This window comes from Cyprinus carpio, chromosome B18 (assembly GCF_018340385.1).
Source record: "Cyprinus carpio isolate SPL01 chromosome B18, ASM1834038v1, whole genome shotgun sequence".
Classification (NCBI taxonomy): domain Eukaryota; kingdom Metazoa; phylum Chordata; class Actinopteri; order Cypriniformes; family Cyprinidae; genus Cyprinus; species Cyprinus carpio.
In genome coordinates, this window is record NC_056614.1 from 21,645,302 (window position 1) to 21,661,816 (window position 16,515).

Genomic DNA, 16,515 nt, shown 5'->3' on the forward strand with positions numbered 1-16,515 from the left:
CTCCGCACTATGCATCACTCCTCATTAGACTAAATCTGCTGCTTTAAAAGGTCACAGTTGAGATGACCTTGCACTTGCCCCGATTTAGAGCATACTCAGACTGCAATGCACGCTTTTTGTCCTTCTTGGAGTAAACAGGGCCTCTGTGTGTGTTTGTGTGTGTGTCTAAGTGCCTTTCTCTCATTTTCTCACACTCAAGGCTCTCTGCATTAAGCTTAACAGTCCGTGACTCATGATGGTGCATGTTAAAGTCACCACGCTCATCATCACGGGTCCCATTTACGAGACTGTTTATTGAGCAGTGGGTGGAGCTGGATACATATATCAAACTAACAGAGCAAAACTCTTTACCTGTTGGTCCTCAGATCAGTGCTTTTCAGAGTCAATGAGACTGAGACCTACAATATTAAAAATTTACAACATCATATAAAATTGTATGCCACAATTAAAAATGTATTAAAGGGGTCATCGGATGCCCATTTTCCACAAGTTCATATAATACTTTAGGGTCTTAATGAAAAGTCTGTAACATGGTTTGGTAAAAATTTCTCTTTTTTTACCCTGTCTAAAACAGCTCTGTTCATAGCAAGCCGTTTTCTTGCATGTCGCTTTAAATGCAAATGAGCTCTGCTCACCCCGCCCCTCTCTTCCGAGCCACTCTCTAAGAGACTGTTTACTTTAGCCGCTTTCATCATGAAACTGTGTGTGACGTCACACAGACAGGCATCTGAGATCGACTCGATTTGCAAAAGGGGTAATGATTTAATGAGATTAAAAAAACACTGCTGGATCTTTATCATTATAGGGTGGTTGTGTACACACACTGCCAACACACATTCAGTTCAAACAACTTGTAAAAGTGCATGTAGCATCCGATGACACCTTTAACATCATATAACAAAACATTAAAACAAGTGGTATTTACGTTAAAGAAATATAGTACAACATACTTTTCAATCACCTCTTCACAAAATGGCCTTTGTTAGTTTACAAAATATGAAGTAATAGATATTTTGCGCAAGATGAAGACAAAAAGCCTTGGATCCTTCCTAGTTGGCAAATGTTGTGGAACATGTTCATATGTTTATATGATGAACCAAACCGGTGTTTATTCTGCAACGGCTCCTGTGTGAACTTGAGAGGAACTGACTCCATACTAAAACTTCTCTCAAGACCAATTGATTAAAAAAAGCTCACAAAACTAAGTTCTGAGAATAGCTCTAGCATTATTTGTTTGCTATTTTATATTTAATGCAGGGTTTCCAAAACTGGGATTCATGAGGGAACTGCAGGAGGTTCGACTGACAAAAAAGTGATAGTCAGAGGAAATAGTAAATAAAAGAAAAAGAAAAAAATATCCAAAGGATCACTCTGGTAAGATTAAGTGTGCATATCGTCTACCAGTCAAAAGGTCCAACAGGTCTGTTATAAGCAACGCAAATCTGAGTGAACCTACAACATGAAAATTTAATTTCCTCTGATGAAATCCACCAAATAACCTGCACTAAGATCTCCTAATCAGGTTCAGAACAGTACAGGCCGCTCATCTCCTGTCCTGTTTGTGTCCTTACTTTAATACAGATCGTCATTACAGTCTGTGTAGTATTGCATACAGGATAAAATATCTGGATATGTCAGAATATGTCTTCCTAAACACTGCCAGAGTTGCTTGAAACTGAACATGCATCATTCCAAATGTTTTTTCTCTCCTCAGACACATTACAATGCCCTCAAGCTGAAAATTAATTTAACCAAATTTTTCTAGGACAGAGTCGTTCTAGAGGAGATTTCAAGGTTTCCAGGGCCTGTGCATGGGTCAAATGTCATTATTTATAAGCGAATGTCCTACATCAAAGTCAGAGTCAAAGAGTATAAATAGTAACACTGAAACTGAAAGTCTCCAAATCTTTCTGTTATCTTCATTGTAACAACAATTGAGCTGTTTCATTTTGACCACATGCTGTCATCCCACTTTGTAAGACATGAGGGACTGGTTAGTATTGATCAGGGGAAGACTGTCTTTAAGACTGTGAGGATAAGAATTGATTTAAAGACGGTTACATCATGGCTACAGATCGATGTCAGATTGGCAGAAATCTGGGCTCACAAGGACTTACAGTCAATCAAGTCATCAATCTGTAACATAGTTTCAAAACAGAGACAGAGTTTTCTTCCAACCAACTAAATGCTAATATTTACAAATAGTCTGGTGTGTAGTAAAGTTAAATTAAATGATAGATAGATAGATAGATAGATAGATAGATTTTAATATTAAGTTTCTTGAGTTTCTTGAACAGCAAATTAGCATATTAGGATGATTTGTGAAGGAGTGTGTGCCACTGAAGACTGGAGTAATGATGCTGAAAATTTAGATTTGATCACAGGAATAAATTGCATTTTAAAATGTATTCAAACAAAAAGCAGTTATTTTAAATAGTAAAAATATTTCACAATATTACTGTTTTTTGTTGTTGTTGTTGTTGTTTTGATCAAATAAATGCAGGCGTACAACTTAGCACAGGTTCTCAGACTATTCATTTACAAAACATTGCTTTATTTCAATGCAAAATGTGTTGTCACTTTTAATTATGCTCTGTCATAACACATGATATAATTGGATGGATCGTTGCTTTGTGTGGCCAACCGAAATTATGTTTTATGTCATGCCTACGCAAGCACAAACACATATACAGAGTATTCGCCTGTATTCAGATTCAGATAACTGGCATCTTTTAAAGAATGGCCCTCTTGGGACTATGTGTTCTCTGTTTGATCATTCACAGCATTTTAATTGCACTTCAATTCACTGTTGAATGAGTTGAAACTCTCTCACCCTCTCGTCCACCCTCCCAGTAGCCAGTAGTCCCCTCTGTCTCTTGAGTCACTCTTACATAAGTAGTACACTGTCAATTGCTGTCACTACGTTTGAACACAAGCAGTATTTTAAAGAGCCTTAATTGCTACTTAGCCGTCAATAGTTACAAAATGACAGTTTATGGTCAAGTCAAGCAGTCTATATGAAAGTTTCAGCTAGTAGTGTTGCAAAACACTTTGCTCATTTCTAGTAAACAAGCCACAGGATTCCTGTGACTTTGCCTATGGACTTTCACAAGTCGGGAGAAAAATGTCAGCTCGTTAATGTCATTAAATGAAAAATAAATAAATAAAATTAAATAAAATTTTGTGAATTTTTTTTTTTTTGAAATATATGTGTACTAAATCAAAGCTTCTAAGTTCTGATGAATAGAACCGGAGTGCATTGCAAAATTAGGGTGAGCACTCTTTGCCTGCTCTCAGCAGACTGATGTAACTTTATAAATATGTGACCCTGGACCACAAAACCAGTCTTAAATTGCACGGGTATATTTGTAGCAATATCCAAAAATACATTGTATGGGTCAGAATTATAGATTTTTCTTTTATGCCAAAAATTATTAGGGAATTAAGTAAAGATCATGTTCCATGAAGATATTTAGCAAATTTCCTACCATAAATATCTCAAAACTTCATTTCTGATTAGTAATATACATTGCTAAGGACTTCATTTGGACAACTTTAAAGGTGATTTTCTCAATATTTAGATTTTTTGCACCCTCAAATTCCATATTTTCAAATAGTTACATCAATGGAAAGCTTATTTATTCAGCTTTTCGAATTCAGATTTAGAAAAATTGACACTTAAGACTGGTTTTGTGGTCCAGGGTCACATATGTTCTGTTTAAAATTATCTCAAGCCAGGCACCGATAGCCTTGTGGGCAGTGTGCCCACATACAGCGCCGTTACACTACGGGCGTCCCGAGTTCAAATTCCAGCAAAAGGACCTTTATTGATCCCCTCTCCCCCAATTCACCTCCCGTCATCTCTAATAAACTAGCCTATCACAATAAAATGCCAAAAATATATATTAAAAAATCATCTCAAGCCTTCAACACAAATGTGTAAACAGAAAATAAATAAATAATAAAAGCATGGACAGCTAAGGAACACTCATTTTTTTTTAATTGTGTGGTTGAGAATTCTTTCTTTCATGGAACACAAACCGAGATTTTTAAGCAGGAGGATGTCCAAGATAAAAATAATAATAACAATAATTAGATTATAAATAAAATAAATAAATAAATAAATAAATAAAAATAAAAATAAAATAAAATAAAATAAAATAAAATAAAATAAAATAAAATAAAATAAAATAAAATTAAATTAACAAAAGCATAAAAAAGTAATCTATTCAACCATATGTGCAAAATTTGAAAGAATATTACACTGAAGTCACATGACCTTGTATGAAGAGCATACTTAATTTAAATACTGATCATTTCCTCACTCAAAGCTATCAAACGTTAAGACTTTTCAGCATTTTTCTTTGTTGACATTCGCTGCCATCAAGTTCAGCTTTTAAAAAACGCATCTCTAGACATTTCATTGTAAGGAAAAAACAGCTATTCTGAAGAATCTCTTTTTGTGTTCCATGAAAGCAAAAAAAAAAAAAAAGATATATGGGCTTGTATTGACTTTAGGGTGAGTATATGATGACAGAATATTTGTGCAAACTATTCCTGGCATTTAGTTTTGTTAGGGCCAGTAATTTTAAACAGGAATATACAGTAATTTTACATTCCATTAGTCAAGTCAAAGTTTATTTATTAAATGCACAATAATCAAATCAAGCATGCAGAAGTAATTGTAGGCAATGAAATGTACTTGATTACAGGATAAAATTATGATAACGTCATGTATAAACTCATATAAAGCTTGAAAAATCTTTAAGTCTTAAAAGCAAACAAGAAGGAAAACATTTTTTGGACTAAAAACTTGTAAATCACACTATAAAGTTGTATAGAGTTGCTGTACTGTACACAATCTCCACATCACACCCACTAACACACACTGCAGCTGTTCAAATATTGTGACATGTGATCTCAACTGGACACAAAGGGCCTTTTTAACCAAGAATTGAGGGACAGAAGGGAGAGAGGAGAGGGCAAGTCCACCATCATACTGTCCTCTATCTTGGCAGAGCATTGAAAAGCATTGTGCATTGTGCAGCGTGCAGCACAGCAATACACTGGAGTTACTACACCACAGACAGACACACAAACAAACTGCACAGCATCCAACAGCACAGGATTACACACATAACCTCAGTGCTCAACACACGCCATGACATCAGTGCATCGGACAGAGGGAATGCTGGGACACACCCTTTGTTTCAGATGTTCAGCTGTTTGCTTGATAAAGAAACAGAGGTATTTTCAGATTAAGTCATTGCCTACCAGTGACACAATTAATAAGACATCCTGTTTGCTAACAACATTTACAACCAAGAATGTCTTTTCTTAAAGAAACAGTTCACGTAAAACTGAACACTTGCTGAAAATGTACTCACCCTCAGGTCATCTGAGATGTAGAAGAGTTTGTTTCTTCACTGAAATAGATTTGGATAAATATATCCTTATGTCACTTTCTCACCAATGGATCATCTGCAGTGAATGGGTGCCGTCAGATTGAGAGTCCAAACAGCTGATAAAAACATCACAATAATCCACAACTAATCCACACGACTCCAGTCTATCAATTAACATCTTGTCAAGTGAAAAGCTGCCCGTTTGTAAGAAACAAATCCATCATTTTCATCTGACACCACACATTAACTTCAGTGGATCCACTGGTGAACAACTGAACTTATGCTAAATTTCTCTAAATCTGTTTCGATGAAGAAACATGATGATCTATATCTTGAATGGCCTGAGGGTGAGCCAATTTTCGTTTTTTAGGTGAACTAAATCTTTAAAAGATTAATCTTTCTTACATAAGATCCCTAAAGCACACTGCACAAACACTCATACTAAAATACTTACAATTTATTATTTATTTTTCAATTCTAAAAATGTATTTTTTTTGGCAGTTGCATCAGATAACGAGCCAAACAAGGATTCCTTCTATTCAATTCATCACACTGGTCAAGGTCATGTAAAGTGCATTGCATTGTGGGATACAGCAGTCTGTGCAATGTGCTCTGTTTTATATTTTATACATAATTAAATGGCTTTTTTATTAGGCCATGATATAACTGCAGTTTTATGAGTGTGCATAGAGTTAAACCCACATAAAAATAGCCATGACACACCACTACCAGGTCAACACAGGCAAGTGTGCCAGTTGTTTAAAACTGTGACACACCACCTCAAAATATTGAGTTGACATGCTAATGAAAACAACAAGCCCACATGCAACAGGTTTTTAATGAGGCAACTTGATTTCCAACATTCCTTTTGACTTTGGATACAGTATGTGCATTAAAGACGATTACTTCCAAATGGATTAAATTTGGAAAATTAAAAGCAGATTTGAACATGATATACAGGTTCTGCTACAGTAACATGAAAACACATGATATCATGATCGAAATATGCAGACAACAGATGAGCCAACTAAGGAGATCTTAAAATGTCATTTTCCTGCTTTCGTTAATAACTCTGAGATTTAACAGGGCACAAATCTCTCGTTATGGGATAATAATATTATTCAAACAATATTTGATGTCTCAAGCACTGTAAAAAGACTGGAGTAATAAGCACAAACAGTGTTCTAGTTGGCTGAAAACACATTTTTGTACATAACAGTGTCTGTTTATTATAAAAGACGATTGTTCTTTTCACAGTGTGTTACAACCAAGTGTTGGAATAAATTACAGCTGGACGTAAGAAAGCACAACTTGAAGTTTTCTACAGAAAAGTGTCCAGGAAGATATGATATTCATATATATATATATATATATATATATATATATATATATATAATATATATATATATATATATAAAGTTATATATATATATATATATATACATACAGTACAGGTCAAAAGTTAGGAAACACTTACTATTTTTAATGTTTTTGAAAGAAGTTTCTTCTGCTCATCAAGCCTGCATTTATTTGATCAAAAACACAGAAAAAATTTAATATTGTGATATATTATTACAATTTAAAATAATTGTTTTAAAATTTATTATACTTTAAATTATCATTTATTTCTGTGATGCAAAGCTGAATTTTTAGGATCATTATCACATGATCCTTTAGAAATCATTCTAATATGATGATTCATTATCAAAGTTGGAAACAGTTCTGCTGCTTAATATTTTTTCAGAACATGTGATACTTTTTTAGGATACTTTGATGAATAAAAAGTAAAAAAAAAAAAAAAAAAAAGAAGAAGCTATGTTTTTAAAATATAAATATTTTGTAATAACAATATACACTACTGGTCAGTAATTTGGGGTCAGTAATTTTTTTTCTTTCTTTTTTTTAAATAAAATCAATACTTTTATTCAGCAAGGATGTGTTAAATTGATAAATAGTGATAGTAAAGAAAATATATTATTAGAATATATATTATTAGATTTTTTTTTTTATTTTGAATAAATGCAGTTCTTTTTAACCTTTTATTCATCAAATATATTAGACAGCAGAACTGATTCCAACACTCATAATTGTCAGACACAGACGAGGACACAGAGGATTCAGTGCAATAGTGTTTATTGTGAATCAGAGGTTTCAGACACAGGTGAAACTTGACACGCAGATGACACAGTGATAACACAACTTTCCTTTGGGTGATGGTGATACAGATGGCGACTCAGACGAAGACGATGGGAACAGGAATACAGATGAGGATGAAGAGGGTTCAGCAGATCAGGTAGGTTAGACGAAAGGCTTTCAGGTAAGTGAGGAGATCGGTGCAAGAACAGAAAATGGGTGATGGTGACGGAGGGCTTTATATGTGGCACTGGTGATGATGCACAGGTGTTCAGAATTCTGGTGATTGGGAACGAGTGGGCGTGGCGTAAGTGTCCGATTCAGGGAGTGTAGATGGTGTGGCTGTGACAATAATAAATCAGAATATTAGAATGATTTGATTGATAATGATTGATTAATGATTGATAAATGATCATGTGATAGATTGGATGTTACATGTGACACTGAAGGCTAGAGTAATGATGCTGAAAATTCAGCTTTGCATCACAGGAATACATTTTTTTTTTAAGTATATTCAAATATAAAACTATTATTTTAAGTTGTAATAATATTTCACAATATTACTGTTTTTTTCTGTATTTCTGATCAAAAAAATACATTCATATAGATTAGACATATAGATTTATATTATAAATAAATATAAATAACAAACACAGAAATAAACCTTCATTAAATATATATATATATATATATATATATATATATATATATATATATATATGAATATAATATGAAACTCAACAATCATAGCTCTTTTATCGTAGCTCAATTATCAGTTAATAATGGCCTTATTTTGGTCATATCACCTCAGAAGACTTAAAATATACTGCACAGGTTTTATGGTCCCCTTTTTGATATGATACCATTATGGGGCATTCACTTTCTTTATATGAAACAAAGTGATCATAAAATGTTCACAAATTCCCCTTTAGAATTTTTTTTAATTATTATTTGTACGGGTTTGGAACAACATGAAAGTGAGTAAATGACAGAAATCTATTTTTTGTGTGATCTATTTTTCACATGACTTCAGTGGTTTGGTTTTATGAGGTGACTAGATCATCCTGTATGAATCACACTTGGCGCTCAGCGCTGTATATGACATCAGTCAAACATGCTGTGCTCAACGTCCTGTTCCAAGAAACATTCATCCCTGCCCTCTTCATAAAATAAATAAATAAATAAAAATAATAGAAAAGAGTCAAATATATATCACATCATCTATATAATGTAAAGACACACAAGCAAATCTGGTTTGTCTCCAAATGATTAATAATCTTATTCAGAGAGTCAGACATGGAATCCACCAAATAAAAAGCTCATCTTAACCCAGAGCACTCACTGAGAGAGAAGATATCCCAGCCAAAACAGCTTACAGCCTTGTCAGGACAACCAAATGATACCGCACACATAGTAAGAGGATCTTCCTTAAGTGAGCAATCATGGATTAAAGTTGGGAATCTTTAGTTCCCTTGTAATCCAATTAGAATCTCTGTAAAGATCCTGATACTGAATGGAATGCTTATTGCTGAATTGCAGAGTTTGGCAAGTTACTCTGAAAATGTAATTAAATTACTGATTACTCCTTTTAAAAGTAATCACGTTACTGTTCTGATACTTTTCTGTGGCTACATCCATTCAATTTACATGAAATCCCAGCATAAATGCTCCCGATAAATATTTGTTATTAAAGCATCAACATTCACAAAACACTGTCATTTTTAACTAAAGCAAGCATAGGCTGCTGTGTGCATGGTTTTGCATGGTGGAATACCAGCAAATAGCACTGTTTTTAGAATCTTTTAAAAGATGACATCTCAGTTCAGCTCAATCTCAAAAAGCTCTGTTATAACACAATGCATATATGCATGATGAATCTTTCACGATGTCTACAATTTGTGTTTTATAATGAGAGGATTCGTGAGCACGCACATTTCAGCACTGCACTCCAGAAATCAACATTGCTCAACGCAGCAAATGCGCGTTATAACCTTAGAAACTCTCCCTAAACTTGCGCCTTTTAATCGTTTTTAGTTTATATTAGTTCTTGCTGCTTTTGTGCAATAGATGTATAACAATTTATAGTTTCAGATATTTTATGTTTAGATATTTCTATTTTGTGGGAGTTCTGTGAATCGTTTTATTCTCCTGCACACACACACACACACACACACACACACACACACAACACACACACACACACACACACACACACACACACACACACACACACACACACACACACACACACACACACACACACGAGTCTGTCTTGTCCACTGCAGAATGAAAATAGTTATATAAGTTTATAACTAGACAAACACTATTTTTTATATGTTGACTTAAAGATGAAAATGTAGATGGAATATAACAGATATTGACCGACGAGGTGTATGAATCAGATTTTGATCCCATTTAACTGGAATCCTTCATCATCTGATCTTATTGTACCTTACTCAGATGCTGAAACTTAAGAGTATGTAAAGATGTCAGGGTGGAGTGGCTCATGTATTGTGGCTGGAGAGTGCAGATTGTTTATCTATTAGAGCGAGGACCCTTCTTAATCACCTGTGTCTGCACTCCACCAAGGAATGTATTGCATAAAGCATATGACCCGTCACAAACAAGCGCATACATGCATGCATATATAAAAGCAAGGCTGGTGCAATAATGTAGAGAACATACACATGGGAAATGTGATCTTGGTGGGATTGTAGGAGAACAACTGTTGAACAAACTGGGTGCCTGTATCTACAGCCCTGCCCTTTCTGCTATACCAATTACAAACACTCTTACACTCTTACACAAACAATTCTAGTTGTTTTAAGATACAAAATACCTTTCAGTATACACTCAGGCACTCAGGATAATGCTTTATTAAATAATAATGGCCGAGTAGAATGTAGTCATTAGCTTGTAATGATTACAGGCTCAGAGTGTCAGACTTTGGTCTGACTACCATTAAAACCTAGAGACCATTACAAATTATTAATACAAAAATTAAGCAATTTAACTGGTGTTGTGACTCGGTTTAAATTTTAAGCAAGCCTATTAAAAATTTTGCAACATGCAAAAAAAGTGTACATACTGTATATAAAGTATAAAGCGATTTAATTATGAAAAAAGTCATTTGTTCTGGAATCAATCTAAACTGTTGCTGCTGTATATGCTTTTGATTAACCTAAAAAACGAATCATGAGACAAGAGTCATTTGGGAATTAGACTCCACAGATCATGCACATATAGATTTATATTTTCATGAACTTTAAAGAACCAGCTCAGGAATAACACTAACTTTAAGGAAAAACCCTCAGATTCATATTTTTATGAACTTTAAAGAACCAGCTCAGGAAGAATCCTTCGTTTGTGCTTATGCTGTATGTTAATGAATCACTAAAAAGAACCAGCTCACAAGAGTCATTTGTTTTTAAATTGAACTAAACTGGTCATTTATGTTGTTTTTACCTCCTTGACAACTCGATAGAAAGATGTTTCTTGCCATTATTTTGCAGTACCCAAAGTTTTTTTTAAAAAATACAGTACATACAGTAAATCAAATATACACTGCACTGAAAAAAATGGTGTAGAAACAATTTTCAGTCCAAATTGCTAGTAAATTTAACAATTGTATATCAATTAATACATGCAATTATGATAAAAGTGTCTCTCAACTGCATATTTCCCTTTAAGAAACTAAAACCTAACTAAGGTGATGTCAACATGACTCACTGCTCTCTGTTGTGTGCCAAAAAAAAAGGTTAAAAAAAAGGGTATGTCAACCGCACAAACTCCTGAGAGTCATTTTCCAGAGAAAAGAGCACAAGCATTTAGCATCTCATAACACTATGGGTTCATGCTTGCTGTGCACACAGAGTGAACGATGCTTTGTCCTGCCAGCAGCAGCAGAGGCTGACAGCCCCCAGCACTGGGTCTGGAGTTGTCCTTGGCTGAGAAAGTGCCCCCTGTCTGAGGCTTTCAGTGGTAGAAGTAAGTTTCTGGCCCAGACTCACCACAGCTATCCAATGGCACTTGACTACACACTAACAGAAACACAAGCCATGTGGGGTAATAAAAGGCAGGAAAAAGGTGGAAAAAAGGCATTTTAGTGCTTTTGAAAGAAGTCTATTTTTCAGCAACCATGACTCCAGCTTCAGTGTCACATGATCCTTTAAAAATCATTCAGATATGCTGATTGTGTTCTAGAAATATTTCTTATTAGCACAGTTGAAACAGTTGTGCTGTTTAATATTTGTTAATTTTTATATCTGTTAATTTTGTTTCAGGATTCTTTGATGAATGAAAGGTCAAGAAGAACAACATTTATATCAAAATATCTTTATATAATATTTTATAAATAGATTATTTTAATTATTTATTTTTTGTTGTGACATCTTTACCATTATTTTTGATGATTTTAATGCATCCTTGCTGAATACATTTTTTTTTTTTTCAGTGGGTAAACATGTTCAATAAAGCTAAACGGCATAGGAAACAGAATTTATTCATTTTATTTGAGAGTTGGCAATTTAATGCTATCTGAATGCCCCTTTGCATAACCAAGTGCAAAAACATAACGTTATTGATTGGGGATTGGGAACAAGGCTTATTCTGGATCGCATTAAACCACAGTAAATATTGTGTCTACTCGAACCCAGTCTAAATCGTTTCCACAGATGATCTGCTTACACTCTGAATTCTTTTTGCTCCAGACATCATCATAACCAGACAAAACCTTTCCAACCCGCTGTGTGCCCTGTGAGACTGGAAGACTTGGACAATATTTAACTGTCCCTCTCCAAAGATGTCTGATTCAATTTCCTCAGACTTTGCTATTTAAAAGGGGTGAATCAGACTTTGAAAAATCATTTCGAGTCCGAGTTAAACCTCAAGGCTCGATTCAGCCTGAAACCTAAGCATGCCCACAATTCATCAGGTTTATAATTTAATCCCATGATTATGGATTTGTAATATGATAATATCCCCCATCTGCTGCTTAATTCATAATGATAAGCTACAGTATAAGAGATGGCTTTGGTTTCTATCAAGCTCCTCCAAACTGCTTTTGAATCCAAGCACATTGCTGCAGCTCTGGATAAGTGGCCTCAGCCGCAAAGGCACAACCAAGCCAGTGATTCACAATCATTCACTACAGAAAAAAAAAAGGCCTCGAATTGGGTCCATGTGGGCTGTATGGCTTTGCACAGGCATCTGAAGCTGACCCACAGACAAAGGAATCGGCCTCATGGAATGATTAATGCTTCTGGGTTGTAGAAGATATGGCCACAGACGGGGTTATGGCAGGGTAATTGGGGGGTTGTGAGAATGAGTGCTTACGCAAGGGAAGGCCTGTAGGCAAGGAAAGAATATGTCTATCTGGTTAGTGCAGAGATGAGGAAGAAATATGAATTGTCCACGTCAACAGGCAATTGGAAAAAGCAGCCTGTGCTGACAATCAAAACATAAATCTTAAAAGTGCATAGTATCACACACAGCACAACAGAAACAAATGCAATGAACTTGTTCTTTTTATAGGCTAGCCTATATCTTATATCGCTTATATAACATGTAATTTACATTAGAGCTTTAACACACATAAGTAGACTTCCACATCAAATTATTATTATGAACTTTATGGCCAGATTTCATGCATTTAATTATGAATAAAATGAAAAAAAGGAAGAAGTAGAAAAAAAAGATTAGTAATTCACTCTTGCTGCTGTATGCTTTTGATTTACTAAAAAGAACCAGCTGATGAAGAATCATTCATTCGGGAATCAGACTACACTAGTGTTTTGATTCACTAAATGGAACCGGCTCATAAGAATCATTTGCTCGTGAATCAAATTACACTTGGTCGCGCTGTATGTTTTTAATCATGTTCGTGATTCAAACTGCTTTGGTCTGTTGTATGTTGTTTTTATGTGAAGTCCGCATGGACAACTCAACAGAAAGACGTTTCTTGTCGTTATTTCGCGATACCCAGTGTTTTTAAAATATATTATTATCTTATTAACAGAGGCTGCAAACTCACATACACAAACGGGTTAAATTAGTTTTCGTTTGCTATGGCCCTGAAAATTCAAGCAGTGAAGGAAACACTAATGTTTAGAATAGCGATTATTCTCTGATATGTAGGCTATTTGACATTGTTCGATAACAACTCGATGTTTCGAGATATTCACAGAAACAGTCGCTCTTTGTTTTGATCTTGCCGACGCCATTAATGTAATGAAACATCATTAGAAGTGTCACGTTTAAAGTGTCGATCATGTGGCTTATGGGAACGTGGTTCATTCAGTTTAAGATGAGATTTTTCCTCTCATCTACAGCGAATTCTCATTAGTCATTGTAATAGCAAGTTTGTGAGTTGTTAATGACGCTCATAGCATATTATGCAGATTCATGTCGGATGACCCATAAGACGCCTGTGTATGGTAAACACCCACCCTCCCTCTAGTCTAGTGTCTCACACCCACCGCTGAGACCCTCCATATGGTCTCTGTCCCAGGAAAACGCCCACACAATAATGAACAATGATCAAGACATTATGGAACTATAAGAGTGAATTTAAGTTTAATTGTTTATGTCTTATAGGTTTTCTTTGGTATAAACGATTTGGCAGCATTTGGCCTATCCCTCTTTGTGATGATGCACACAGAAAGAGAGACACACAACACACACACATATCTTAACTGAGGCTCATACTAGTGTACATCAGTCAAGATGCTATCACCATTTTTGTGCCTTAATTTAAAACAACTGTAAATGGATCTTCTACATTTTCCATGTACTCATTAACAACTGTCTGACGCACATGTGTCCCTCAGATGTGTTCATTACGCAATACTGTAGACATGATTGTTCTTCAGCCACACAGCATTACAGCACAGCTGTCATTAGAGAAACAGCACTGATGCTCACATCACCAGTAGTAACACGCCATTTTAAGTCATTGCACCCCACATTGACCCACATTCAAACAATAAGTTATCAGTCGAACACTATGACCATTTAATTCATATTACTATAAAGAACAATTAGAATTCATTACAAAACTCCAGTTACTATGATTATTAAATAAGTTACTATAAAAGATTTTTGTAACTATATAACTACTACTTTAGCAACCTATTTTTATATATAAAGCACAGATAAAGTAGGGCAGCTTAGTAAGCAAAGTAAACATTTTCTGTCTACCAACAGTGGCAATAAAAATGCTCTGCTGTGTGTAGTGGTGGGTTGATTCAGTCAGTGAAAAGAAATCATTTGTATTCATCAGTCCCTCATCACATGAGTCTGAACTCTCCCACTCGACACACTGCCAGCGTGGGTTCATACAATATCCCACTGTCCACTGTCCTGCTCTGCTGTCCTCCGCCTTAGCCTTAGCCTTAGTCTACATTCAGATAGATAGACTTCTTATGAGTGTGTGTTCTTTGTGTTTTTCCTCTGTGTTTAGCGCTGTTATGTTTGGCTCTGCAATGCGCAGTCCTGTCATTCAAATCAGCGGAAGAAAAATATCTTTCATAACTTCCCCTCCTACAACCTTATTTTAAAGCACCACCAGAGAGAGAAATGTATGACCCATTTACAGAATCTGCGTCAACACCAGAAGCATGACAGTATCCTGCTGTGATCATAAATGCAACTCGCTATTACATAAATCTATAAACAATGAAAACATGAATCTACACATGAGCATGCCTTACCCACAGTCATATTGCCTGGCAGTTTATTTTAAATGCGGTGATTCGATAGCTGTTGAATTTTCATACCAAAATGTACTTCATTTTAAATCGAACAAATATGCTTTCATCCATAAGCATTTCTAAACCATTTACACATTTTTAGCTCTAAAACAATTATATCACTAACAAGAAAACAAAAATTGGTTAGCAATTTAAAATGTTATTGTTTAAAATGATTCTTTATTGTTATTCCATCAGTCTATTAATCCATTGATTATTATATCATCATTAATATTATTATGACTACTGTAATTTACAGTAAGATCAGGAACATTCATTAAGTAATAAATATAGTCAAATTTGATTTAATGTATGACCATGATATTACAGCATTTCATAAAGATAAATCTTGTTTGACATAAAAACAGACTGTATAGAATCTGAATTCTCTGATTGGAAAATGATCAAAGCTTTTTTTTTTTTTTTTTGTATGACAAACATGTGCCCGTTCAAATGGTTTCTGTCCAAATGTAAGTTTGCTAAACCATAAATCAAACGTTTTTCGAATGTTGCAATTTTATCTGAATGTGTTTGCAATATACAATAACATTATAGTGATGTTTAAAGGCTAATTATAGAAAATCTGCAATTTTCACAACACATTATTCTGGTTATACTGTGGAATACTGTAAAAACCATTTTGTGACTGTTCACCTTCAGTCACCTGCACTAGATGACATGATTTAGTCTTTCTCATCACAGCCTAAAAAGTAAATCATCATTATATGTTACCCAAACCACAGCATTACCACTGTCTCCTTCATGCATCATTTGTGGCCTTATAGATTTCAAATAAATAATGCACACTATATGCAAACTGTATGATAAGAAAATTGTGCTGATACTTACAGATGGGTGTGTCCAAAGTGCTAAAGCGAAGAAAACACACAAACACACTCATCACACTGCGTGCTGTAAGATCCTTTCTGCTGGGCACTTGTGTGACTGGGCCTGGAGCCAGTCTCTGCTATGCCACCGTTGTCTCTTGGTCTCTCTCTCTCTCTCTCTGCTGGAGAGTTCTCTATCTTCTCTGTTGCTTTCTGTTCTCCAAGGTCAGATAAAAGACAGTTGTGTCATGTGAATGCATTTGTCCCCTCCATATTGGAGATGATGAAACCCTCAGAAGCTTTTTAATGAACACACTATGCACGCATCTTGGTAATTGTCCTTCGGAGGTAGATTAACCCACACTTTGGGCTAAGACACTTACCAGACGGGATTATGGGAAA